Below are 24,703 nucleotides of genomic sequence, written 5' to 3'. Positions count from 1 at the left end.
CGTATGTGTGTGTGCACATGCGCATGCCCTTCTCTGGGTATTTATAGCCCTAACTAGCCTCTAGCAAACCTCTTGGCTATGTCTTATTCCCTGTTGTTCCCCTAATATTTCGTCAAGTGCCTGCCTTATAATAGGCACATGATAATATTTGTGAAAGAATGTAATAATAATTAGAAGTAATTCCTTCCCAACCCTGAAAATGCATTGCACTTTAAAACACAATGACTTTTGGGGTGCCTGGATGGGTCAGTCAGTTAAGCATCTGACTTTACTTCAGGTCATGATCTCATAGATTGTGGGTTTGAGTCCAGTGTTGGGCTCTGTGCTGACAGCTTGGAACCTGGAGCCTGCTTTGGATTCGATGTCTTCCTCTCTCTCTCTCTGCCCCTCCCTTGCTTGCCCTCTGTCTGTCTGTCTCCCTCAAAATAAATAAATAAACTTATAAAAAATCCTTTAAGGTACAATGAATTTTTTCCTTGTGTAAAGTATTTATTTATAGCATATTAGACTCTGCTCTTTTAGAGTAGAATAGATGACTGGTTCAAGTTAATGTCATGTTCAGGAACTTTCACATTAATAGGTACTTGAGAAATGTTTGCTTGGAGAAGTCTTATGTTATAGGGTAAGCAAAAAAAAAAAAAAATCAATTGTCCAAATAGGACCACTTTTGAGAGTGAAAAGCAGTGCTATTAATAATCCCTCTGAGACAGTAGGCAGAAGTTAGGATTATCCAGAGCAAGTGGGACATACAATCACCCTATTTAGCTAGCAACACCCCTTTGCCAGATCATTAAGAGTTGTTTTGCAGACTTTGATTTAAGATAGCAGGTGCTGGGTAAGGGAGTTTCTGGCGTTATACCTACTCTCGAGGATGAACTAATATGAAAGATTATCATCTCCTAGTCAAACAGCAAGCAGTGAGTTAGCAACAGGGACAGATAAAGTGCCCAGAATTCTTGATTCCCTTTATTCTTCACACCAGGGAATGCTACTTGCCTTTTCATTAAGTGGGCCACACGCAATGGAAGACATTTCAATTTAGATATTTAAAAAAAATTTTTTTTTAACATTGCCCAGCTAGCTCAGTCTGTAGAGCATGAGACTCTTAAATTTTTTTTTAATGTTTCTTTATTATTGGGAGACAGAGAGAGAGAGACAGAGCGTGAGCAGGGGAGGGGCAGAGAGAGAGGGAGACACAGAATCTGAAGCAGGTTCCAAGCTCTGAGCTGTCAGCACAGAGCCCGAAGCGGGGCTCGAACTCACAAACCGTGAGATCATGACCTGAGTCAGACACTTAACCGATTGAGCCACCCGGGTGCCCCTAGATAATTTTTGAACTGTAGTAATTAGTCATTATAAAATAGAAGGCAACAAAATCACATCTGTTTCTTGTTCCTACCTCTGCCACGGTGATCAAACATAATCCTTTACTTGTAATCAGAGGTGGGAATAAAATGTCACAGCCATATGCTTTGTAGAATTTAATTGGAGATTCGTCCATCATTCCAATGCAGTTACCACTTTTTTTTTTTTTCTTAAAGAAAAGCACTTAGAGCATTTAGACATTAGTTCAGTGATCTTATATTTGAGAGTTTGAGGCTGGGAAGTCTTCTCATCTAGGCTCTATTTGGAGAAGTCACGGCTTAATATATACCGCATATGGGTCCGTGTGGTTTAGTAAACACTGGTGGCTGACAAGAGAAAACACTAGTGGCTGACTTTGTCAACAGTGTAAAAAGGTTGAGTGGAGATGGGAAAAGCAGCGCTAGGGATCATGAACTTCAGCAACAATAGCTTTGTGGTGTTTACAGTTTGCTTTTACATTCATTATTTTACCAGATCGACGCCATAAAGATACAGAGCAAGGTGGACAGTAAATCCTTATCTGGTAGATAGATGAATCAATGAATGAATGAATGAATGGCAGATAAATGCCTTGGGAGAAAGAACAACTTTCTCAGGGTCATACCTTTATTAGCAGAGCTGGAAGCAGAACCCGTGTCTCTTGACCGTGCACCTGAACATCCGCCTCTGTGCTCATGCATGTGGTTGAGTACTTCATCTGGGCATGGCATAGGAGACCTACCTGGCATTTGTAAATGCCACCCAAACCATTCATGCTGCTTATATTTCTGTTCAGAATATCCTGAAGGATTCTGGTAATTTGCCTGCCTGTCTATTGGGCCCTCTGTTGTAGAAAAAGAGAAAGTTTATAATAAAGTAGTCTGCTGACATGAAGCTAGACTTTAAGCCAGAGCCTATCAGTGCCCTGCAGGTATTTGAGACTCCAGGCACACAGCTGTAGACCGCTGGGTGGTTTGGGGCTAGACAGGGTCAGGATCTTAGGTGAGATATTAAGGTAGTATGGTGCTCTATGAGTTAGCCTAATACTGCGAGCCTGCCTGGGACTTTGTAAGGTTCAAAGCAAAGGTAAAAAACACCAGCCCCTTTGGCTTGAAAACTCATTTTAGGGATGCAAACATGAACTGTTGACCTATAATTCTCAATGGATACCTGGCTATCTATTTTTATTCAAGGTTTTTTTTTTTTCTTCTTTTCTTCAAATTGTCCTTATATTGTGTATTCAAAATGCATTGGAAGCTTTCTGGTGTCAATTCAGTGGAGCCCCATCTAATGTTAGTGTCAGTGACTGAAATAAAAGCATATAGTGGAGATTTTTGCTTGAAATTATCCTTTAGAATACTTAAGAAGGTGTCATGTTGAAACCCAACCCAGCCTACTTTTCTTCCAGCTTTGGAACTAATGCTGTTTCTCATTTGAGCACCAGAAGAAGCATCTGGCTTTCACCTGGCAGCCATGCTGAATACAAAATGGGTGTCTTTCAACAACAGAATTAGCAAGGTGAGAGACCACACTACAGAGGGCAGGCAGAGCTTGGGAGACCCATTGTGGGGCAGGTTTACATCTCACATCCCCTGCCCACAAAAGCCCTGGTGGAGAGCACTTTGGGGGGCATTTGACTTCTTGTCTCTCTCTTCTCTCTGCTCTCATGTTGAATTTGTGAATGTTAAATGCATAAAAGGTGGGGCAGCATCTTAATGAGAACTTGACCTCAAAGAAGGGGACAATGGGAGAGAACTTTTTAGGGAAGAATTAGCCAGACTTGACAACTAATTGGAGAGAGGTATTGGGGAGAGAGAAAAGTCAAGAATGACCCTGGGTGAGGCACCTGGGTGGCTCAGCTGGTTGGGCATCTGACTCTTGATTTTGGCTTGGGTCATGATCTTGAAGTTTGTGGGTCTGTGCTCTCAGCAAGGAGCCTGCTTGGGATTCTTTCTCTCCCCCTCTCTCTCTCTGCCCCTCCCTTGCTTGGGTGCGTGCACACGCTCTCTCTCTCTCTCTCTCTCTCAAAATAAATAAATAAACTTAAAAAAAAAAAAAAAAAAGAATGACCCTGGGTTGTGACTGGAATGATTGGTGTATCACAGATGGAAACAGGGAGGTGTGGAGAACAGAGGATTTGGGGCATGTTCAATTTGAAGCCATGCTGAGTTTGAGAGCTTTCAAATATAGGCTGAATAGCTTATACACCATGAGGCTTCTAGTCCACAACTCAAAAGCAAGACATAAAAAGTTGAAGATTGTTTATAATTGAGAACTTCCAATTAAAATTAAATTCATTGTGCAAAGTGGGAGAAACCTTGGCTCACTCAATTTGAAGTCTACCCCACCTTTCTTCTGGGACTGCACTGACAAAGAATGTCTTAAACTAAATGGGTGAATGAAGGGCCAAAGGTTAGAAATATGGGTAAAAATCTCATCAAATATTTCAGTATAATAGCCCAAAACAAACCACCTGGCATAGATTCCTGAGAAGATTCAAGTGTCAAAAGAGGGATTGCAACTTTTCAAATATGTGTTGTTGTTTTTTGCCTTAAAGAAATAAGCACTTTATTATCTTTGTCTTATACAGACACATAGGCATATTTAAAATAATGTGTGTTTATCGTAAGAAATTTTAGATGAGTAAAAAGAAGAAATCATACTACCATTTAAAGATAGCCATTTTTAAAGCCTTGGTTCATAATCTTTCAGGTCCTTTTTTATACATTTATAGTTTCTTTTCCACTTTAAAATACCATGTGCCCAAAAGAAATGAAAATATATGTCCATACAAAGAGTTTTACATAAAATGTTCATAGCAATATCATTCATAATGTTCCCAAAGTAGATAAAGCCCAAACATTCAGCAATTGGTGAATGGATAAACAAAATATGGTATATCCATACAGTGGAATATTATTTGGCCATAAAAAAGAACAAAGTATTTTTTTTTAATATTTATTTACTTTGAGAGAGAGAGAGAGGGAGCAGAAGAGGGACAGATTGAGAGGGAGAGAGAGAATCCCAAGCAGGCTCTGCACTGAAAGTGCCCCATGTGGGGCTCAAACTCACAAACTGTGAGATCATGGCCTGAGCTGAAATTGAGTTGGAAGCTTAACTGACTGAGCCACCCAGTAGTCCCAAGAACAAAGTATTAATACAGGTTACAACATAGATGAGTCTTGAAAACATTATGTTAAATGAAAGTAGCCATATGCAATGTTGACACATTGCATGATTCCATTTATATGAAATATCCAGAATATACAAATCCATAAAGACAGAAAGTAGATTTGTGCTTTCCTAGTGCTGCAAGTTGGAATGGGGAATGACTGTAATTGGGTACAAGGTTTCTTTCTGGGATGATGGCACTGTTCTAATGTTAGAATGCAGTGATGGTTATACAATTCCATAAATTTATTATAAACCATGTGTATGCTTAAAATGAGGGAATTTTATGGTATATAAATGATAATCTCAACTAAGCTGTCAAAACATATATTGTGGACCTCTTTTGATTCACCTAAAACTGAAGTTGAAAATATAAACCTAATCAAATCCCTGTTATTGGTCAGAGATGCTCTCTTCTGCTCTGATACCTGCTGTGATTTTCCACAAGTGAATGAGATTGTGCACTGCAGCCATGAGTGAGGCAAAGCACATCCTAAGGCCTATCCTCAGATGCCCAGATCATCAAGAACTAACAGAACTTCTTCAGTACTCACATAACCTCACACAGCTTTCTAGGAGCCAGTGAGGCCATTAAGACCAAGATCACAGAGACTGAACCTTTGGACAGCATCGTTTGCCTCCTCACTGATGTTGTGAAGCCAAAATGTGTGCTCCATGTTTGTGTTCCCCCAACAGGCACTGGGGGGTGTCTCCACGCTCATTGTTGCCTGTTCCATCAGGAGGCTGTCAGCTGAAGTATCAGGTCCAGACCATTCAGTGGTCCATTGGGAAGTCTCAGCCAAGCTACCTCACTGACCCTTTCCCTTGGAATTGGTACGATATATTGCCTTTGTGTTAGCATATAGGATAGGTCTGTGTCTATGTGTCTCAACATTGAATTCCGAGGCCTAATACAGTTAGTAGGTGCATAGTAGACACTTGCTAGAATAAAAAGGTGTCATAAACTTTGTGATTTGGAGTTTCTAAAGCTTTCATTGATAATGGACCCAAGAAGCATTCAAGCTCTATCCAACAGCATTTCTGCCAACATAGACTAGCCCCCAGTCAGACTGAACTGCCTGGCCTCGGACCTCACTGGCTTCCAGACATGGTCACAACTTTTGCATGTTCTGGGCTTACATGAGGTCGAAAGCCAACAGACTTGTGTAGGGGGCTGAGTGGGGATAGGCCAACTACATTCAGATAATGTGCTCCTGTGATGTGGAAAAATGCAAACACTGATCACTCTACAGCCACTGACTGAAAGTCAGGTTCAAAAACTAGGGAAAATAGCGCAGAAACCCATGGCAAATACAGCCACTGTGTGTTCACGTTTGCTTGATTCCTCTAAGCCAGTAGACCTCATGACACCATTTCCCTCAAGAAAAAAAGACCTCGTATTCAAAACAGGGAGAACGATTCATTTAGGAAGTCTGATGATGTATTCTTTTCTTTTTCTTTTTTTTTTTTTACATTGAGATCATTTTTTTCCCATTGTACAATGAGGTGTGAAGAACAGAGAGTAAACAAACCTTTTGTAAATGGCTTCTTTATCTTTAGTGCTGCATTTATGAAAAGTCTGCCACTATTGTTTACCGTATCAAGTTTTTGACTCTTTACAAAAGGCTGATGCTTATCTGACCTGGCCAGGGGTCTTGTTTCCATCATGCACTGGTACAATAGTCCTGGGAAGAGAACGAAGTTCAATTATAGAGCAGGTACATAAAATGTTAAAACTGTCACTTGTACTTCATTCTCCCTGGAAAAAGGTAAACTTGGGTGTTCTTTTAAGAATTTATGTGATACTAAGTGGCAAAATTACCCTTGTTTTGATTCTGGGTCTACTGCTAAAGCAGAACTCTCTCCTTAGCTAATTTATAAAATTTATATATGCTAAATATGGGAAGGCCTAGATCTGTGCACGCAAGTCACATTGTAACACGTAACAAATAACCCTCTTCCTCCCCCTCATCCCTCCTAGCCCCTGCCCAGAGTCATGGTCTAAGATAAAGTGACTAATCTTCCAGAGGGAAGGCATCACTTATGTTGCTTTTCTAGCCAAGATGAAGGAGTCACTCATGCACTCACTAGACAGCATTTGGTCGTAAGTCCTAAGTACTGCCTTGGCTGTTGGGGAGGAGAAAAGAACAACATATGAAGCCTACTGCAAAGGATTTTATGTTTGTGAGGAAGAGATCAAACACCTACAAAAATTTACAATGTAATGGGACCATCAAGTACATACCCCGTCTAGAAGATAGAGCAATTATTTTCTTACCAATGGAGAAGGTTTGGAAGGAACAAGCAACAAGGAGATGATTGCTTGAAAGGGAGTTGGTAGGACAGCTAGAATCTGCATTTGTGGAAATGGGCCCAGGATAGGATTTCAGGAGAAGGAAACTAAACTTTCAGGAGAAAGAGCTGGAAGCAAGTACTGCCGGAAATTCTATGGGCATGTGTGCATGTGTGCGTGTGTGTGTGTGTGTGTGGTAACGGTGGAGGGTTGGACGTGTAGTTGGTGGAAAAGCCCATTAGGGCTTGATCACAGAAGCAGGAAGGGACAGCTGAAGAGTCTGTACTTAATGCAGTTGATAGCATGGAACCTTGACAAGTTTCAGAGTATAATGTGGCATACTACCCTTTGAGAAGATGAATTTGGTCCACAGGTTGAAAGCAGTGTCGAATACGGAAGAGCTGGGATAGGAGAATACCCAATTTAAGAACCTGACTGTATGGATAAAGAAATTGAGACCGGAGAGGAAGTGACCATAAAGTTACCTAGCAGTAACTAGGTTACTGCAGTTACCTTGCAGTTTTAGGGCAAGGAAAGGACTTATAGGCTTCCTTTCTGCTGCATCCCCATGCTAATCATGGTTCGACTTCCAAATGGTTGTAGAGTAGTCAGGATCCTCTTATTCTTCCTCTCCCTTCCTCTGGTCTGCTTGTATCCAGGCCTCATCGTTTGAAGAAGTTGTCTGATTTGATTTGATTTGATTTGATTTATTTACTTATTTAATGTTTATTTATTTATTTTTGAGAGAGAGAGAGAGAGAGAGAGAGAGACAGAGAGAGAGAGAGAGAGAGAGAGAGAAAGAGAGAGAGAGAGAGAGAGAGGAGAGAACAGGGGATGGGTAGAGAGACAGAGGGAGATGGAGAATCCCAAGTAGGTTTCACGGTGTCTTAGGAGTTGTGAGATCATGACCTGGGTCGAAACCAAGAATTGGATGCTTAACCGCCTGAGCCACCCAGGTGCCCCTGTCTGATTTTATTTAAACACTTAGACCTTATACCTCCTGCATCATCTTCTGCCTTTGACTAGGAGGAGGAAGGAGGAGGAGGGGGGAAAGGGGGGGAGGAGAGGAGAAGGAGGGGAAGGGTGAGGAGGAGGAAGAAGGGGAGGAGGGGGAAAAACAGTTGGATGTTTACAATGGTCAAGGCAAGGCACTGTGTAAAGGATTCAGACAAATTAGACTCAGTACAGTAGCGGAGAAAGACAAGATGACCAGTGGCATAATCTGAGCCATATGGACTGAGCAGAGGGACAGGAACATTCTTTAGGGGCAATGCATCCACTGGAGGTGGCAGTAGGGGCAGAAAGGCCTCTCAGGTGATATTTGGGGGGAGTCTGAAGAGGTTACGCAAGGGTTGTCAGGTGGATGGAGAAGGAAGGGCACTCCTGTGAGAAAGAAGAACCCATGAAGAGGCAGATAAGCACAGACAGGTAAGAAGTGTTTGGAAAAGCACTACGCCTCACTTGTTTGCAGGGTGGTGGCATGGGCAGGACTGGCAGAAAGGAGGCTGAAAGGCTGTGCAAAGCACAGCAAGGAGTTTGGCCTGATGAGTTTAAACTGGGAAGAGGCAACATCAGGTTAGTGTTTACCTTCCATCTTCCAAGCCCCTCTTGTTCTTAGCATTTCTCCAGTAGCCTCTTCGTAGCTCTTTCTCTGGGTCAACTGTGGGAGATTATGAGTTCTGCACATCGGAGTGTTCCAGCTGAGACCAGATGGTCACGTAGCAGCGGGTGAGCCAAGTGCCGGACTGCCTGGGCTCAGTGGGGAATCTCAGCTTGCTCATGTACTAGCTCTGTGTTAAGAGGTTAAGAGCACGCTACTTAACCTCCCTGGGCTTTACTTTCCTCGTGGGCAAAAGGGCAAAATAGAGAAAGGAATAATGCCAACCTTAGAAAGGTTTGGCGCGGTTAAATAAAATGCCTATGAAAAATCCTTAGAATGCTGCCCAGCATATCCTAACCACGAAACCTGGACTGCCATGTGCTACCCATGGGCCGTTGGGTAAGGAGCTGTAGTGGATGCAAGGGAACAGTGGGACCACAGCCCGCCCTTCCTCAAAGTTTTGTGTGCCATCACTGGAACAGTAAGAATCCTTTTGTAGGGTGTGCAATCCTCAGATCACATGACCTCTGCCCCACCTCAAATCCTGTGTGCTTCTTTTAGTCTCTGGATTGGTAATCCTGTGTTTCTCTGGCATTGAGTCTGCAAATTTACACAATGTTTCCTTCTTTCTTAAGCCCCTGAACACATCAGGTTTTAACTGGGATGGTGAAAGAAGGGAGAATACAAAAGAAACCAGATCAGCAAATGAGAAGGAGGCTTTGACTTGGATTTGCATCTGATGACAACACCAAGGCGCCCTTGGCCAAGCATCCAATTTACCACTTTGCCTCTCACACTCCTGGTGAGTGCCTCGTGAGTCCAAATTTATCTTTCCTGATTACCTTTATATAACTCTTGGGCTAACACCATGCCCACCTGAGCAATTCAACACACCCATACAACAGTCAACATAATTAGTAGCATTTCTAGATCCAACACAACAGTCTTATAATGTGTATGATGGAGGAAGTGAATGACTCTAATTATACCTTATTAAATCTCATTAATCCTCATTAGAACCCTATTACTCTTTATAAGTGTGTTACTGGGGAAAAGAAAAAAGAAATGCTGGTCAAGTCCCGTTATATTGGATGGGGATCGGGTGGACCCATTCTTACTTTGTGTGATCCCAAGGTTTGTTCCTATTAAACGATAGTGCTCAGAATATGGGTTTGCTGAAATGTTGAAGATAGAGTACGTGAACTGTGTTGTAATAAGATCTGATCTCTTGAAAGCCCCGGGACAAAATCTTTTTTAAGAGCTCATGTTTCCTATTTCAAATTATTCGGTGAAAAAGAAAGAAAAGTACTTCATTATTGCACGGCATAGGTCCTCTTGACCTTATCTCTGCTACCATTTTCAGTTTTTGCACGTGTAGATAAGAATTGAGAGGAAGAGACCTTAAGTAATCCGGGCCCAGGAATATCTGAATCCAAAGACTTTGCACAAAGAAGGTACTCAGTAAACAGCACATGCAATAACGTGTGTTTCTACACTCGCTTCTTTAATTCTTGATCAGAAAAATTCCTCCAAATCCAAGAAGAACCAAGTTTCAAGAATAAATACTGTCAACATTTATGAATGGGAATTTGGTCCTGCTGAGGGTCCAGGGCCTCCTTACTGAGTGGGTGGGGGACCCCTCAGGATTAGTCACAGGACCTGGATGGGGGGAGGTGAGTTTGTGTGCTTGCTCAGTCATTCATTTTGTGTTGGGGGAATCACTACCTGTTTTTATCCTCGGATGTAAAAGAGGGACCACAATTTGTCCCACCTAACACAAAGACCTAATACACCTTTGAGAAAGCACTTGTATGATGTACTGAGGGGAGGGATTATTATTTCAGATATGAGGAGGCCAGAAATACAAGGAAACAAGGTCCACAGCCTCGGAGTGCCTTCCAGGCAATAGCTGCTGAACATCACAACCTTTTTGATAAAGTAAATGGTGGTTTTCATGGTTGCTCGTATTTACAAATGTCAGAGGGAAAAAAGTCCGACTCAAACCTTCCAAGAACAGGCTTGCCTCTATTCAAACCAGTTCACCCAGTTCACATTTTTTTTTTTTTTTTTTTTTTTTTTGAAGCTGTAAGCACATAGCAAGCTTTCTGGGCTTCCGGACAAGACTGGGAAGTAATTGTTAAAACTGCAGGGGTTCGATTCAGCACGGGACACAGGAAGCTGCCCTGAAGCAACTGATTGTCATCGCTACTCAGGGCTCACTGTCAATGAGAACCTTCCAGGAACTGACTCTGGGGCCCTGAGAAGTTGGAAAGCTCTTCCCAGGGGGGGTCAGTGTTGCCTACGTACGAACACGTAGCCTGCTTCACTGCTCAGTGGGACAAAGGGAGTCAGGGCCCTATCTGGCGTCCGGAATCTGGCTGGGAGGCTAAGCATCCGGGGCCAATGCCTGGATCTGTGTCCTGTATGACCCTGGGCAAGTCATTTCTCCTCCCAGGGCTTCAGTTTTCTCCTGAGTGAAGTGAGCGGGCTGGGAAGTTGGTCTTTGCCAGCTCTACCATCCAGTAGGTTCTGAGTGTTGCTGGGAATCCAGGGCGAGGCTCAGGAAGAAGATCCGAGAAGGGGATTCCTTGGCAGGGTCGCTTCTGCTCAGGCTCAGCGCCTTGTATTGGCGCTTCCATTGTAGACACGGGTCCCCCCGTGTCTTCAGCAGCCCCTCCACTCAGCCGCTTCCTCCTTCTACGTCTGCTTCCTCTTCCTCCAGTGTAGGCAAAGCCTCCACACCTCCCTCTTTTCCTTCCTCCTTTGCAAGCTCCCCGCATCCCCGCGTCTCCTCCTCTTCCTCCCAGGAAGTAACATGCCCTCCGTGCGCCCACCTTCTGGCCTAGCCGCGGCCCCAGCGGGCGCCCCCTCCCCCGCCTGGCGAGCGCTGCGCGGCGGCCCGCGGGCACACGCTTTCCCATACCTTACATGGACAAATGCGTGCAGGCAAAGTCAGGAATTCAGGCCCCTGACGTCAGCCTCCAGCTCTCAGGGCACCGCACGGGAGCCCAAGGGGAGGGGGTGGGGACGGTGGGGAGGAAGGAGGGGGAAAGGCACCAACCAGCAGCAGCTCCAGCCCTGCCGAAGTTTCACTTTTTGTCTGTGGGTCCGCTCCCGGCCCCCGCGCGAGCTTTCCCGGGATAAGTAGCATTAGCAAGGAGGGGAGAGCCGGGCGCTGCAAGGTAAGGGCTGGCTGCACCGCCCGGGCGCTGGGAGCGGTGCGCGGGGCGCGGTGCGGGGCGCGGGGCCGGGCCTGTCCGGGGCCGGGGACAATGGGAGGGGGAGTGCCCGGGCACCTCCTCCTTCGCGTTTGCCTCCGCCTCCAGCCGCTGCCGCCGCTGCCGCCGCCGCTGCCCCGGCCGCCTCCTCCCCGAGGTATTGTTGCAAATCCTCCTTCCTTCCCCCCACCCTCCGCTCGCGGGCGCCTCGGGAACCCCCGGCCCTCCCCGGGCGCGAGCGCCTCCCGGGAGGCAGGCGCGCGGGGCGCAGGGCGCGGAGCGCGCGCCCAGCCCGGGCCGCAGGGCCCGCGGTGCGGAAGTGCCCGCCGCGGCGCAATCACGGGGTGCACGCATGGGGGAGGGGGACCCCGAGTTTTCGGGAAGCGTCGACCTGGGACTGGGCGGGGTTGGAGCCCTTCCCTGAGCGCCCCCTGCCCGGGCTTTTCTGGGCGTCTAGGGGGCGGGGCCACACCCAGTCGCTTGGAGCTTTCGCGGAATCTCAGTTGTCACGGTGGAAAGGGCCTAGGAACCCAGTCATTCTAGTCCCCCCATTTTACAGTCGGCGCATTTGAGGCCCGGAGACAAGGAGGGCCTCCCTGGAGTCACTCACTAGAGGCCGAGCCATAATCGACATAGATGGTTCCCTACTCCTGGTTCCTTTTCTGCAAGCATTTCTCTAGCACTCACTGTGTGCCAAGCGCTGTGTTGGCTGGGTGTGTGGGGTCGGAGAGGCTGATGGGGCCCAGGCTCTGCCCTCAGGGAGCGCTCATTCACCCGAGGTGCCCAACCAGACCCAGGATAAAGTGCGGAGTGCCTGGAGAAAGGCATGAATAAAGTTTGATTTCTCTCTTTGGAGGGGCCGCGCTCGGTCAAGGCTTTGAAGGATAGGGTGTTTTCTGAAGCCAGCCAGAGACAGGAAGGCCATTTGCGCGGGATGGGCGGGTGGGGAGGGATGAAGACCCAAGAAGACTAAATAAATTGTGGAGAGAGGAGATGAAGCTGTAAATGTGGCTGTGTTGGAGGCGCGGGGTGCATGGAGCGGGGGTGGGGGGGTGGGGGTGGGGGATTGGGGGGGGGACATGAGAAGAGATAAGCACTGGAATTGTGCTTGAGTAGTCTACAGAGCAACGCCTTTGGGACTTGTGCTCCAGGAACTGAAAGGTCTCTCTGACTTCCCTTCTCTTCCCTTCCCAGGGATCCGCTGCCTTCCTGCCTCCAACACAAAATGCAAAAATTTAGGGTCCTCTCTGAGCTACTTTCCTAGTACCAGACTCACTTAACTTTGTTTCCAGTACCCTTTTCTAAATTGTTTGCCTCCTGAAGAAACTCATTCTCACTAAGGTGTTAGTGACTTAATTAACGGCTTACCATTCCCAGCAAATTGCATTTTAGGGATGACTTTAAGTAGAAGGGGGAAAGTAGCTGAATGCCCCCACCTCCACCCCCATTCCTCACCCTCCCACTCTCTTACAGGCAGGAAAACCAACAGAGGCCCAGAGGAGGCGGGTGCTAGTTCTGGAGCCTACACTGAATAATGGTGGATGTTGGGGGGCCAGAACCCCAAACGGGGTTTTCTCCACTCCCAACCAGCCTTCCTTCTTCCAGGTGCCTGCCAGCACCAGGAGTCAATTACAGGGAAGAGCCTGATCTTGCATTGAATCTTTGGGAGGCAGTCCCCCAGCCACAACACGGGGCTTTTAGAGTCTGGAATGTAGACTCTAGGTGAGAGATAAGTAGTTGGGGTTAGCTGTCTGAGTGGTTGAGGGCCTGGGCCCTTTGGGTCAGGCATTCTCCCAGGCAGTAGGTGGGCCTAGAGTTGGCTTTGGGAATAGGCCTAGGGAGCTGAGTTGCTGGGCTGGTTACTATGCTGGGAATGAGGAGGACCCTTTTTAGGGTGACCTATTCTTATGGAGAAGTCACGGTTCTAGGATAGTAGACAGTTCCAGGTAGTGGTTGGTGGAGAGGAGACTTCATTATGAAGCGAGTTGGGATCTGACTTGAAGTCCTCTTTTGAGGGTTTTGATCAGGCTGGGACATGATTGAGAAGGGAAGGAACTGGCATGGGGCAGCGTCTTGCCCCCCCAGTTCCAGCCAGGGAGGCACTAATTTGGTCTAAGAGTGTTCTCAGTGGGTGTTCGTTCATTTACTGCGAGTATCTATTACGGGCCATTGGCAAATACGAGAAATTTGTAGCAGGTTTCTGTGTTTTACTGAGACAAATAAATTTTATTTCATCAACTCTAAAACACACTTTACATTTTAATGTCACTGAAATCGGGTTCTCTTTTAATCACAGATGTGTCATAGCTGAGCAGTTTTTCATTCTAAGTTGACAATGGTACATCTTACAGTTGATGGTTTAGATTTGATACAATTTGTTCATTACACCCTTTATGAATGTACAGGGCTCTGCACTTTATTAAACAGTTTCCCATTAGACATTCCATTTGGATATCAAAAAAATCTTTGGAGAATTGGGCCTGGTGACATCTTTCATCTGCATGTGAACCTTTGCCCAAGGTCACATGGCTAATTAGAGACATGCTCAAAATTACAGCCCTGAACTTTGACTCTTGGTGTGTTAATATGTGACTTTACTTCGCTGTGACCCTGGTGCCGATTAATTGGGAAGGGAGGAGAGTCAGACTGGATTTGATTTCAGAACTGTGGCTCAGGATGCTGCCATGATGATGGGTCTTTGGCCGAGACGGAAGATGCCTGGTGACAGGGTAAAAGCAAGGGATGGAGCACACAGCTATTTTTACACAGAAGGGAGAAGCGCAGTGCGTGAAGCACAAAATTTCTGGAGCCAGCCTCCAAGTGAACCAGGAACGGGTTGGCGCTGGGAGTACAAAGATGAGGGCACACAGTGCCTGCCGTTGAGGAGCGTGTGTGTGTGTGTGTGTGTGTGTGTGTGTGTGTAGGGGGGGTTGCTGTTACAGGGGGTATGTTCTGGCTACTCTGCACTGAGGAGGGTTGACTTCAGGGAAGCAACCACAGAAGGAGTAGTGTCTGAGGAGAATCTTTAGGGCTAAGCAGGAGTTGTGCCCTGGGGAAGAAGCTCTGGGCAGAGACAGGGCTGTGAGGCCTTTTGCAGTCCTAGGGAAGGTTTATGCCTCAGGCTGTGTTTTGAATGACCAGCGGGAAGGGGGCTGTGGGAAATGGAGATGTGAATTCGAATTTAATTTGCTACGTAGATTTAAATTTATCTTGCAGGCTAAAGGGACATTACTTGCTTCTCTGGAAATTGACTTGAGAACGAGCCTGGGCAGGGGTTCCGGAACCCTCCTTGTCGCTGGGATTAGGTATCTGGGAGGTAATGCAGGAAGCACGGTGACACATTGAGTAACTGAGAGTGAACCTGAGACTTTGACCCTGGTCAGTAATAGGGAGTCTTAGCTCGGGGTGCGCCTCGGTGGGTGGGTGGGCGTGCACTGGTGGGGACTTTTCCTGGAATGTGGCGTTGGAAGGCTGCGCCTTGCTGGAAGAAACCCAGGTGAAGAAGGAGGGGTGAGGCTGTGCTGCAGGTGGGAAGCAGCTCTCTGGGTGGAAATCCGTGGGCTCGAAGGTGTGTGTGCAGCAGAGGTGAGGCGAGGAAGGAGGGAACGGACGTGTGTTGTGGGAGTCCGGTCCACTCTCCCTGGATGCGACGTGGGAATGGGCCGGTGCATTCCTGTGCGGGTCACAGAAATGAGAAAGAACACTGATGTGGCGTTCGCCCCTCCTCACTCTCTGGGAATAGGGTGGGTGGCAGGAGAGTTAATGGGATCCGTGCTTGTCAGCAGGGAAAGCGCAGGATTGAGGCTAGAAAACGTGGGTCTGCTTAGCATTCATAATAATAATAGTAATAATAATATAATAATAATTTTGATGGTTTTCTGAGTGCTTCTCATCTGCTTATGTAATTCTCCTATTGGTTGGTGAAGGGAAGCTTTATGATTATCCATCTCATTGTGCAGATGAGAAAATGAGTTTTTGGCCAAGTAAGGTCACGCAACTGCTAGTCCATGGCTAAGTGTCCAACCTTCGCCTGAGCTGTAGCTTCTTCACGCTTCTCTCCGGTGTCCACAGAATGAAAATCAATGGTGTTTTCCAGTGTTTTTCCTTGGCATTGAATTCAGTGCACATTCACGGGGCCCGGTGGGATCACAGTTGAAGGGCTATGTGGGTGACCAGGCTTCTCAATGCCACATTGGTGCTGCCGGGCCCCTTCTCTCATAAGATACTACCGTTCCCTCTACCTTTGGGTGTCTTCTCTCCCCAAACCTACCTGGCCAGAGACAGTAGAGCCTCTCCAGCAAACCATCCCCCATCATTGTTCCCTCCTCAGCCCTCTGTCGCGATAAGGATTTGCTGTATTCCTGGAGAGAGGCGGTTGGGAGATGGCAAAGTTGGGAAGCAAGGGAGGGTTTTGATTCCTGTTAGTGCCCTGGATCTGTGGCTCCTTCAACAAGGCTGGGTGTCCTCTGGAGTTGAGTGGAATAGCTCCTGTTGGATCCTGCCCTTCCTTGGGTCATGCAGACCCCTTCCTGAAAGATGGCTTTCTGGCTCAGGACTCTGAGAGATCAACTTCAGTTCTTCCTGTGGCCCACCTGCCTCGGGTTTGTCGTTTGCATTTCGATGGCTCACAGATAAAGGTATTTTCAGGTAGAAAAGACAGAACCTAGAAATGGCACTCAACAAAGTCAGCAAGACCTTGGCTGGGCTGCCTGGGCGGCTCAGGCGGTTGGGTGTCTGACTTCAGCTCAGGTCATGATCTCACAGTTTTTGAGTTGAAGCCCTGCATCGGGCTCTGTGCCGACAGCTTCATATTCTGTGTCTCCCTCTCTTTCTGCCCCTCCCTTGCTCACACTCTGTCTCTCTCTCAAAAATAAATAAACATTAAAAAAATAAAAAAAAAGACTTTGGCCGTCTTATCTCCAAATCCCTCTGGTCTCTGGTGCTTTGAAGATGTTCAGTCCTGTTTGTTAAATGAATGAACGACATTTACTGACATGATATAGGCACTGGTCACCACCTGGCTTTATATGCTTGCTAGTCTTTGTTTCCCCTCCACTGTAAAAGAAACTTCACGAGGATCGCAAGGATGCCTGCTTTGTTAATGGCCATATTCCCAGGCCCAGAAGAGTGCCTGGCACATGGCAGATGCTTTGGAAATACTGGTTAGATGAAGAAAGGGATTGACTTGGTTCGCTGCAACCACACGAGAGCAGTGATGGGGGAGAGGGACTCTTACTGACCCAGAAGCTTGGGTCCGTGGAGTCCCAGGATCGGATTGAGAACCAGCTATGCTACGGCTGCCACAGTCCCACTGCCAGGGTGAAGACCAGGGTCTGGGAATGGAGAGGGGAGTCTCTCAATGCGCCATCCTGAGGGTGAGTGCAATTGTAGCTGTTCTCTTGCTTTCCCTCCCACAACCAGGTCGTTGCATTGTTCTGGAACATTCTTCTGTTTTCTCAGTCTGTGCCTTTGCCTGACCGTGGTCTCTGCCTGTTGTAAACCCATGACCCTTTAAGTTCAAGGCCAAACCCCACCTTGTGCCATGATGCCATTCCCTGACTCTTTGTCCCCTTCTCCCCCACCTATATGTGTGATCACATTCACCCCAATCTTTGTATTCAGTGCAGCTCAGGTGAGTGATTAACATATGCCCCACGGAAATGCTGGATACTGGCTGACAAAGACCACCGAGGCTGTGTCCCTACGGATCTTTATTCCAGTATAGGAGAGAGACTAAAATAGAGCATGGTGAGGCCCTACTAGAAGGATGAACAAAGGGCTGATGGGAGCACTAGGAAGGGAGTGACCCACCACCTGGAAGAATAGGCACATGCTCAGAGAAGAAGACATCGGGTTGGGTTTTGAAGAGTGAGTAGGAGTTCCTATGGTGGACAGGGATGGAAGAGTTTTCCACACAGAGAGACCTCGATGTGCAGTCCTGAGGCTTTAAAAGTGTTTGGTAAATGGAAAGGTGTGTTTGGAGATCGCCGTGAATGATGGGGCTGGCCCTGGAGGGTTAGATGGGAAAGGGCTGGCAGGAGGAACAAGGATGACGGCAGTTGTGGGGAGCGGGAGGGCTTTTGTTACGTCTTGAGCAAAGAAGGCTGTTGGTGGATCTGTATTTCAGAGAGCTCTAGTGGCAGAGTGGCCCAGAGGCAGGGAGCCCCTTTAGGAGGCTGCTGATGTGTCCCAGGGTGGGTGATAGCGGGCCTGTACCAGCCCAGCAGAGAAGAGGGGGAAGAACGGATTCCAGGAGCTGTTTGCTGTCAGAATCATAACAGGTAGCTTAGTGCCTCCTCTTGTCCTAATTATTTGCCAGCTTATCAGCCTTGGCTGGAAAAAAAAAACTTTCATGTGAGCCAGGCTTGGAGGCAGTAGAAGCTGCGAGCTGGCAACCAGTTCCTGCCTTAGAAGTGTGGGCTGGGCCTCGGTGGCCAGAGCAACCCGATCCCTCGTTGTCCAGGTGAGGAAACCGAGGCCCTGGGAAAGGGACACAGGGCTCGGTCACATCCTTGTCAGGTGAGCCTGAGTCGGACATCGGCCCATACTCCCAGGCCAGACCTCTTTCAAAGGTGGTTTTGATTCTTTTTCTGCGGAGCCTGGCCTGACACATGCCTTCTCTGCTCCCCACTGTCCCCGCCCACCCCCCATAACTCTGCTTTAGAAAATTCTAGAGGGGGTACAGCTTGGAGATCACTGTTACTGGGCTTGAACCTTATGCTTTATACTGTGAAACTGATCACGATGGCTGTTTGAGTGTGTGTGTGTTGGGGATTGATTTCTTTTACTGCCATGTATGCCCTTCCCTTTTTTGCAAGAACCAAGGTTCTGACTCCATGGTAACTTCAAGTTTCCTTGCTTGTGACAACCCTCAGCCCCAACCCTACCCGTCCCCTTTCATTTTTACATATTTTTGCTTGCATAAAGGTTTTCACGCTGCCGGTATGAGATCCATTACAGGGTAGATCCTCCTACCCATCGCAGCCCATCTCAAAGAACCCATGGTCTTCCTAGCACTTTTTATGTGGAGGATGCATTTTACTATCATTTTTATTATTTAGCTCCCAATTGCAATCTAAGAGATGGGTCAGCGGAATTAGTCTTGTCTTGCAGAGTGTGGGCAAGAATTCAGGCGTGGAGAGCCTTCCCATGGGGTGCTCGGCTTTACATGGCAGAATAAGAATCCCACCTCCCAAGCTCCTGTCCTGCTCCTTAACTGTTGGGAAGCGTGAGAAATTGACAGGAACGTCCTTAGCAGGCCTTATGCACAGGCAGGAAACTATCAGTATTACTTCACCGTGTGGTAATTAATTAGCATTTGCTGCCTGTGTCTGACTTTGGAAGCCAACTGACAATCAGGTTGGAGACCCCAAACTCTGAGGGTCTGGGCTTTGCCATGCTATCATTTTCACAGTACCATCACCAAAGGATTTTGGTGTATGGAAAGCATACACCTCTGTTTGAGCCACCCACTAGCGCTGTGATCTTTTTTTTTTTTTTTTTTTTACAGTTTTATTTATTTATTTATTTATTTGAGACACAGAGGGAGAGAGTGGGGCAGGGACAGAGAGAGAGGGAGAAGGAATCCCAAGCAGGCTCCGTGCCATGAGTGCAGAGCTTGATGAGGGACTCCAGCTCATGAACGAGGAGATTGTGCCCTGAGTCCAAACCAAGAGTTGGGTGCTCAACCCGCTGAGCCACCCAGGCGCCCCTAGCCCTGTGATCTTAAGTAAGTTCTGGAACATCTCTGAGCCTCAGTTACCTTCAAACAGAGATCTTACATCACAGTGAATTTGTGAGAACCGGAGGAGCTCCCTTCCCAGTGCTTACTGTATTGCAGTGTGGCCATGTAGCGTGCCCGTGTGGCAATTTCTGGTGCCCAGCATGGTGTGTAGCAGGCGATGGAGATCATGGGATTTAGACCCAGACAGTGCCAAGTTCCAATCCTAGCTGTACCGCTTAATGGAGACTGCCCCCTGGGGTGGTCACAGGCGTGAGTTGGCAGGTCCCTCATTTTTTGACTTCTTAGTGACGAGGGCGTCGCTGTTGAGAACAGCGCGCCCTGCAGAGTGAACCGTGTGCCACGGGCATCCATGACACTTCCGTGCTGTCAGAATGGCTTTTGACCAATGAATGGCCGTGCGGTGTCCCTTCTTCCATTGCAACCATCCCGCTCTTCACGGGATTTGTGCCTTTCAGCCCTGTGGGGTTTGCTTCTATTGCAGTAATTGCTTGGGTCACGGCCTCACATCAAAGCCCCCTGTGGTTACAATGGAAAACTGGTGTGGAGGGGCGGGGCCACTCCTCCCTCTGGAGCTTGTGTGGGAACCTTTCATGGGGCAGGTCAGCAAGAGGATCAGGACAGGGTGGGGTTATTTCACTGACCTTCAAGAATTGTGTCTTGGCCTTGCTCCACCGCCCAGCATGGGCCCTTTCCCTGCCATCGCCACTGTGAGCATTCCTCAGTCGCTCAGGCCATTGTCCAGCAGATCAGCTGCCCCGTTGAAAGACTCGGGGAGGTGGAGGTGACCCCCTTAGGAGAAGATGGCTGTGGACATATGGTGAATGTTTTGGCATCTTTAGAAGACCACTTTGTGGATATGAAGGGATCCCCGTCCTTAACACTAACCTCAGTTTTCTGGTGGAGAAATGTAGCCGTAGCAACAGTATTTAGCTAACAGGCAGAGGGACCGTCCTCCTTGGGCTGTCCTGGCTTCTGTCTGGGTCCCAGCATAGAATTGACAGTGACCCCTTTTCACTCCCAAAGGTGTTCTGATTGGGAGGATAGGTTGTCTGGTTGCCGCACCTGTAGATGAGTGTGGAGGGAGCTAGGGCAAGGAGTGAGCGTGAGACTAGGTCTATCGTGTTGCCTTAGCAAACACCCACCGTTTTTGCTAGAGGAGACGCTATGTGCTTGAGCAATGTTGGTTCCATGAACTACTTCTGTAAGGTGAAGTTTGGGGATGCCTGAAGGTGACGTCACGATTGCAGGCACACAGGGTTTATCAGGGTTGATACAAACACGTTAATGCTTGTCAGAGGGTAGGAAGGGGCCGCCACAAGACCCATTACCGTAGAGGACTGACGTGTGCGCGCACTGGCACGTGTGGGACTTTGGTGGAAGGGCTGGGTCTTAGGTTAGACGTTGAAGGACGTGAAAGCTTCGTCCAAGATGCAACAGGGCAGCTAAAATGGCTCTGGCTAGTAAATCTGAAGCAACAAGATGGATCCTCTGTCCCCGTGTATACTCTAGCTGGGTTTTTGAATCATTTATTTTCCATTCATTGGCCCATCTTGATAATGATCTCTGACTATAACCGTGGAAGCCCCAGTGCGGTACTAAATTCTGTGCCAAGAAGTCACTAGAGTAACCCTTGCATATTCTTCCGAATGAATTTCCACAGAAGATGGTTCTTGTGAAGTTCCTGGGAAGAAAATCAAAACTTAGTTGGCGCCTGGAGCTTCTGCCTTGTTTGGTAGGAGAACAAGTCATTTGCAAGAGCTGCAGCAGGGAGTTGCCACCAACAGGGCAGGGTGTGTGTGCCCTGACTCGTGGGAAAGTCAAACTGAAGTGACCTGGAGGGTGAGTGGCACCTTTTCTTAGAATGAGGTGAAAGGCAGGTCAGCTTTTCAGATGTCTGGTCATTTCCAATCTGGAAACTTCTTGGCCACAGACTAGCAGCTTCACTTGGAGACTATTAGGGTTCCACTGTTGATAGTGGAACAGGACCCTAAAGATACATTTATTTGCCCGTCGATCTGATGCACTGGTGTCCTTGCTCACTCATCGTGCCAGATGTACCTGTGAATGAATGAGTGACATTCTCGTCTGGGTTTTGGGGATGCAAACTGTGTACAAGAAAGTACCTGGTGGCTCTGATTGGGTGGTGACTAACTCGAGGGACCTGGGGGAAACTTCATAGATGAAGAGACCATCATTTAAATAGGCTTTGAAGGATGAGTGGGAATTTGGTAGGCAGGAGGAACACAGGGTAGTTAAGCAAGGGAAATAACACGGCAGAGACACAGACGTGAGAAAGTGTACCACACCTTGGAGAAGTGGAGTCATGGGGGATAGACTGCATAGTACAGAGGCCATGGAAATGAGGGTGAAAAGCTAGGGTGGGGCTGAGATTGAGAAAGGGCTTGATTGCTGAGGAGTTGAGTCTGCACTATGGAAGGAGCATCAAGTAGGGTGAACTGTGCTTCAGGAAAAAAGTGGTATGCTGGATGGGGAGGGAGCGTACTCGAGATGGCAACATGTGCTGCAATAGCCCAGGCAGAAGACAAAGGGAAGCTGAATTAGGGTTGATGCCATGGACGTGGTGGATGTTTCACAGGTAAAATAGAGGTCACCCCATCTTCTTGTTTCAATAAAAGGAAACTCAGACCCTGAGCAGATGATACATGCAAAGTCCCCAGCCCTGGTTGCAGCATAACCTCCAGGTGATCCCATCCAATGCCCAGTGTCTGTAGAAGGGTGACGGAGTGCAGGGCTGTTGAGATAGCTCTTTGTCAAGGGGAAGATCTCTGTCCCTTTTTATCTTTTAAGAATTCCATGGAATCTCTTGATTCTGAATGGAATTGGTTCTTCCTAGGGTTATTAAATCTCTAATCACTGGAGATGTTCAAGCAGTGGCTGATGGGAATGTTGGTGAAAACGCAGGTATCGATGGAAGACTTGATATAGAAATGTCTTTGAGGCCTGCCCAATCTGACTTTTTCCCTTCCTTCGAAAAGATATTTGTAACAATCTTACCTGGAGGTCCTCTGTCCATTTGGCTTCTCAGGATCCTCTTAGCTAAACTGGATAAATGGCAGAAGAAGTTAAAAATGGATGATCGAGCACTAAGAATGGTGGGCTATTTTTCACACAGAGTGTCGAGGGAGTGGCCATTTTGGTGCCAATAAATTAACACACACTCAAGTGAGCTCTTTGTGGCCTAGACTGGCCTGCATGATCCTGATCAAAATGGAATATGGTTGTGCCTTTCTACTAGTCATCATTTTTATAGTGCTTTGCAGTTAATCATGTGTTTTCCTATGAATTACAGATAAATCCCCTCAACAGTGCTGTGAGTAGTTATTACTGTCCAGGTTTTACTGATCAGGAACGTGAGGTGAGAGATTACATGACCTTCCTAGGGCCCACGCTAGTCGGATGGTGAGCCAGGACTTCGACTTGAGTTTTCTGTTAGCACAATTTTGGATTCCTCCTGCTCCCAGCCTGTGCCGATCCCTGGGACAAGCTGTGGCTTTGTTTATATTCATATCCATTGTGGATCCTGATGTGTGGCAAGAATTTAATAAGTGTTTGTCAAATGACCATATGAACAAATTAATTCTATAAACAAATAAATGAGAACTTGAGTTGTAAGAATATGTTTACTAGTGAAAAAACCAAATGCATCTCATGTAAACCATTAATCTGTTATCAAAAGACAAAAAAAAACTCTTTTAGAATGTATTTACTCAACTACATTAAACACACACACACACACACCAAAAAACCTCCCACCAAAACTTTTTGTACCTCAAAACCACTCTCTTATTTCTTATGAGACCATAACCCTCATCTTAACCCCGCTCCCAAAGTGCGTGTCTACTTTTTTCTATGTGTACAAAATTTCCACTTAATATTATTACGGAAGTCTTACTTTTTTTTTGGCCTGGAATTTATATATATCTTTTACATAACTAAAACTTTGTTAAAATCAATAAATCCTGCTTTAAACATTACCTATGTGGACAGTAGGATAGTTTTCAATTTGAAAAAAAGTTAAATGCAATTCAATATGTTAACAAATGCAGTGTAAACATTAGTGGGCAAATACCTCTTACTTCCTTCTTTAAATTTTTTTTTAAAGTTTATTTTTGAGAGAGAGAGAGAGAGAGAGACAGTGTGAGTGGCGGAGGGGCAGAGAGGGAGGGAGACATGGAATCCGAAGCAGGCTCCAGGCTCCGAGCTGTCAGCACAGAGCCGGATGTGGGGTTTGAACCCACAAACTGAGAGGTTATGACCTGAGCAGAAGTTGGATGCTTAACCGCCTGAGCCACACAGGCACCCTGCTTTTACTTCTTTCTACCGTATTATTTAATAAAGACAACTATTTTCTGTGGCACTTCCACTTACCCCTTACAGTGGTTGCTATTCTGTCCCTTGCATTATGTGTTTATGTGAATTTATTTCTTATCTCCTCCTGGATGCAGTAGAAAAGGCAAGGATGATTGGAGACAGGTTCAAATCACAGTGGTGCCATCCGTTAGTGATTGTGACCTTGTATTGGTTCGTTAGCCTCTTCTTTGAAAGGGGATAATAGTGCCTTCCACGTAATGTGGCTGAGAAAGGAATTCTGTGGTCAGTGGATTAAAGCACCAACGCCTGCCATGTGCTGCTGGAGAATGTTCTCTCTGTCCTCTTTCTCCCTGACAACCCACCAGATGATAAGACAACCATGATCTTTTCCCTGCATTTCCCTGTAGAGCATGACCCATAGCAGGTAGACCCTAAGCAAATGTTTATGGGCTGGCTGAACAAGTTTAGGTTCTTTCGAAGGAGAATTACCGACACAAAATACTGAATATCTCTAATACTTTTCATACCAGTTGCCATTCAGCCTCCAGCAGAGTCATTAGCAGTGTGTGAGTCTGCTTGTTTTTCTAGATCTTCACTTGGATTTAATTTTATAACATGTATTTGTCTTTGCTAAATTAATATGTAAGAAATGGTGTTTCATTATTGTGTTAGTTTGCATTCCTTTAATTACTGAAGAGATTTCTTGCGTGGTAGTTTAGAGTATGTGTTTTCCCCTTGTGTGCATTGTCAAATAGCAATATTTAAGTGGGTTGGAGAAGCTTGGTACGAAGGGCTAAAAATGTTTAATTTTTTTTTTTTTTAATTACATAAGCTCCATGCTCAACGTGGGCTTGAACTCACGATCCTGAAGTCAAGAGTTGCATGTTCACTGCCTGAGCCAGCCAGGCACCCCACCCCAATGTTTAATGTTTTGAGTTGCCTACTCTTTATGTATTCCTTCCTTCCTTCCTTCCTTCCTTCCTTCCTTCCTTCCTTCCTTC

General features: G+C 46.7%; 1 protein-coding gene across 3 annotated transcripts in view; it reads left to right on the top strand.

Moving 5' to 3' along the window:
* The first annotated feature begins 11,449 nt into the window (after positions 1–11,449).
* LPP (LIM domain containing preferred translocation partner in lipoma) overlaps positions 11,450–24,703 on the top strand; it is a 679,983-nt gene continuing 666,729 nt past the window's right edge. Inside the window, exon 1 of one of the 3 annotated variants that reach the window (XM_049629520.1) lies at positions 11,450–11,590. The gene's annotated coding sequence lies outside the window, so the exon portion shown is untranslated. Of the gene's footprint in view, positions 11,591–11,687; positions 11,784–24,703 lie in introns of those variants that run through there. The other 2 variants (XM_049629513.1, XM_049629514.1) reach the window with 2 other exon arrangements.

This window comes from Panthera uncia, chromosome C2, assembly GCF_023721935.1.
Source record: "Panthera uncia isolate 11264 chromosome C2, Puncia_PCG_1.0, whole genome shotgun sequence".
Classification (NCBI taxonomy): domain Eukaryota; kingdom Metazoa; phylum Chordata; class Mammalia; order Carnivora; family Felidae; genus Panthera; species Panthera uncia.
This window is presented reverse-complemented; position numbering and strand designations above follow the sequence as displayed.